The sequence below is a fragment of the Cryptomeria japonica genome, unplaced genomic scaffold, assembly GCF_030272615.1.
Source record: "Cryptomeria japonica unplaced genomic scaffold, Sugi_1.0 HiC_scaffold_67, whole genome shotgun sequence".
NCBI lineage: Eukaryota > Viridiplantae > Streptophyta > Pinopsida > Cupressales > Cupressaceae > Cryptomeria > Cryptomeria japonica.
In genome coordinates, this window is record NW_026728889.1 from 52054 (window position 1) to 55849 (window position 3796).

The 3796-nt window shown below is 61.7% G+C and overlaps 1 non-coding gene across 1 annotated transcript; it reads left to right on the top strand.

Annotated features, from left to right (window-relative positions):
* Positions 1 to 2574: 2574 nt before the first annotated feature.
* On the top strand, positions 2575 to 2693 carry LOC131863664 (5S ribosomal RNA). Its single transcript, XR_009362562.1, has one exon. It is a non-coding gene; the product is annotated as a 5S ribosomal RNA (ribosomal RNA).
* The last annotated feature ends 1103 nt before the right edge of the window (positions 2694 to 3796 follow it).

Here is a 3796-nt window from a genome sequence, read left to right on the forward strand (position 1 = left end):
ACCTCGGTGCACACTTTGGTGTGCACCTCGGTGTGCACCAAAGGTGCGCACCTTGGAGCGCACCAAAGGTGTACACTTTGGAGCGCACCACATAGGGTCTTTGAGAGGTTGGCGCAGTGCGCACACCAAGGTGGGTGTTGAGGTGCGTGCCGAGGTGGGTGGGTGCTAGGGTGCGCTCCATGGTGGGTGCCAGGGTGGGTGCGTGCTAGGGTGGATTCCAAAGAGGGTCATAGGGTGGGTGCCAAGGTGGGTTGGTGATATAGTGGGTTCAAAGGTGGGTACTAGGGTGGGTTCCAAGGTGGGTCACAAGTTGGGTGCCAGGATGCGTGGGTGTTAGGTTGGGTGCCAAGGTGGGCTCCTGCGTGGGTGGGTGCTAGGGTGGGTTTCAAGGTGGACGCGAGGGCGGGTGCCAAGGTGGGTAACAAGTTGGGTGTTAGGATGGGTGAGTGCTAGAGTGGGTGCCAAGGTGGGTGGGTGCTAAGGTGGATGCCAAGGTGGTTCACAGGGTGGGTGGGTTCTAGGGTGAGTTCCAAGGTGGGTCACAGGTTCAGTGCTAGGGTGGGTGTCAAGGCGGGTGTCGAGGTGCCTGGGTGCTAGGGTGTGGATGCCAATGTGGGTCATAGGGTGGGTACTAGGGTGGGCTGCAATGTGGGTGCCAAGGTGGGTAACATGCTCGGTGGGTTCTAAATTGGGTGCCAGGGTGGGTGTGCACCCACCTTGCCCGAGGTGGGTGCCAAGGTGCCAGTGTGGGTGGGTGCTAAGGTGGATGCCAAGGTGGGTGAGAAGGTGGGTGATAGGTTGAGTGGTAGGATGGGTGGGTGCCAAGATGGGTCACAGGGTGGGTGCAAGGGTGGGTAGGTGCTAGGGTTGGTGTCAGGGTGGGTGGGTGCTAGGTTGGGTTCCAAGGTGGGTGCGAGGGTGAGTGTCAAGGTGGGTCACAGGTTAGGTGCTAGGATGGGTGAGTGCTAGGGTGCAAAGGTGCCAGGGTGGGTGCTAGGATGGGTCGATGCTAGGGTGAGTGGCAAGGTGGGTCCACAAGTGTCAAGGTGGGTGCCGAGGTGGGTGCCAAGTCGGCGACTGCTATGGTGGATGCCAAGGTGGGTCACGGGGTGGGTGCCAAGTTGCTAGGTTGGGTTCCAAGGTGGGTGCCAACGTGGGTGCTAGGGTGCGTGGGTTAAAGGGTGTGTCACAACGTGGGTGCCAGGATGGGTGCGCACCCACACTGGCCAAGACGGGTGCGGGTGCAAGGTTGGGTTCCAAGCCCGGTCACAGGCTGGGTGCTAGGATGGGTGGGTGCCAAGGTGGGCACCAGGGTGGGTGCACCCACCCTGGCCAAGGTGGGTCACGGGGTGGGTCCTAGGGTGGGTAACGGGGTGGGTACTAAGGTGCGTGCCAAGGTGGGTCATAGGGTGGGTGCCAAGGTGGGCACCAGGGTGGGTGTGCACCAACCCTAGCCAGGGTAGGTCACGGGGTGGTTGTCGGGGTGGGCGTCAAGGAGCCAAGGTGGGTGGCAAGTAGCCAAGTTGCGTGCCAAGGTGGGTGTCGGGGTGGGTGCCAAGGATCCAAGGTGGGTGCCAAGGAACCAAGGTGGGTGTCTGGGTGGGTGCCGAGGTGGGAGCCAGGGTGGGTCCCAAGGTGAGTGCAAAGGTGGGTGCCAGGGTCAAGGTGAGTGCCAATGTGGGTTCCAAGGTGCCAGGGTCAGGGTGAGTGCCAATGTGGGTTCAAAGGTGCTAAGTTGGGTGCGAGGTTGGGTGCGAGGGTGGGTGGGTGCCAAGGTGTGCTAGGTGGAAGCCCGGGTGGGTCGGCATCCCATGGGTGTCGAGTTGGGTGCCTGATGGGTGCTTCTTGTCAAGTTTTAGTCGTCGGGACTCATTTCGAGCCTTAGAGGTCGTTTCTTGTCCGGTTGCCCTGTCTTCGACCTGGGAACCCAATTTTGGTCCTCGGGTCCCATTTTTTTTTGTCTCGCATCCCACTTTTGGCCTGTGGCCTTTTCGGGGTCGATTCTCGTTTTGGGCATCAGAGCATGTTTCTTCTCCTAAAACCCAATATTTGTTTATTAAGTCTCGGAACACATTTTTGTTCTCGTGGACCCATCATGGGTCTTGGAACGCATTTGTGGTCCTTGGGTCCCATTTTGCATCCCGAAACTTGTGTTTTGGTGCTTGATCCCTATTTTGGGTGCCCACCTTGCACCAAGTGCGCACCCGGGGCAAACCGAGCGCCTTGGTGCACCGGGGCAAGATCGAGCGTGCACCCGAGGCGCCCCGAACATGCACCAAGGTGCACTCGGCCCACATGTGAGCGCAGGTCGTTGCGCCCGAGGTGGTGTGTGGGCACCGCGTTGCAGACGGGACACTGCACGCACACGACGCCCCCTCCAGGTGCACGCACGTAGGCCGGGCCGGGTGCACACCCGACGCCCTAGCAAGGTGCGCGCACCCGGGCAGGGCTCACACTTGGCGAACGGGGCGCACTTCGCGAGGGAGGGTGTGCACCTCGACGGGGGTGGGTGGCCGGGGTGGATTCGCACGTGGGTCGCGGTTTGCTAAGTACACACTGCGACAAGCTCATAACGGGTGCGATCATACCAGCGTTAGTGCACCGGATCCCATCAGAACTCCGCAGTTAAGCGCGCTTGGGCCGGAGTAGTACTGGGATGGGTGACCTCCCGGGAAGTCCCGGTGTTGCACCCTTTTTTAGTTTTTCGCCGGGCGTCGCAATGCTATTTGAATAAACCTTTTGCCCGTTTGCGTTCTCGTCGGGGCCGGGCCGGGCCGGGGTGCGCTGCCCGCACTACCGCGCGCGCGGGGGCGACACCGAGCGCGCACCCGAGGCGCCCCGAGCACACAGGCCACGGTGCAACCCGGGCGTTGTGCGCGCACCCCGGTGCGCCCGAGGTGCTGCGCGCGCACCCAGGTGAAATCGGTGTGCACCTCGGCCAGTGCGCGCTCGGTCGAGTCGCGCACGTTGGCCAAGGTGCACGGTGATGTTTCTTACTCTAAGGTTCCGCACCAGACGCCCGGGACAGGTGAGCGAAGCTGGGCGGGGCCGGGTGCGCGGCCGGGGCAGGTGCACGCAGCTGGAGAGAGCTTTGGAGCACACTTCGGAGCGCACCAATGATGCGCTCCATTCAAAAGTTTCCTGAAAAGGCAAAAAAAGTTGAGATTATAGAATTTCCCACTTGAGAGATTGTAAAAAAAAAAAATTTAAAATGAAGGAAACGCGGGTGCCAAGGTGTGCGCAGCCCAGCCAAGGTGTGCGCACCAAGGCGCCCACCCTGGCGAAGGTGCACGCAAGGTGCGCACCCGAGGCAAACCGGACAATTAACCCAACTTTCGACTTCGCGCGCACCTTGGAGCGCACTTCGGAGCGCTCCTTGGTGCGCACCAATCTTGGGCACCTCGGAGTGCACCATGGCGCCCACCAAGGTGCGCACCCGGGGCAAACCGAGCTCCGACTTCGTGCGCACCTTGGAGCGCACGAAAGGTGCGCACCATGGCGCCCACCAAGGTGCGCAGCCCAGCCAAGGCGTGCGCATCAAGGTGCGCACCCTGGCGAAGGTGCGCACCCGGGGCAAACCGAGCTCCGACTTCGTGCGCACCTTGGAGCGCACAAAAGGTGCGCAACCCAGCCAAGGTGTGCGCACCCCGGTCAAACCGAGCTCCGAATCGTGCGCACCAGAGGTGCACGCCATCGTGCGCACCTTGGAGCACACTTCGGAGCCCTCCTTGGTGCGCGCCGATGTTGCGCACCTCGGAGCGCACCCGGGGAAAACAATGCAATTAACCCGACTTTC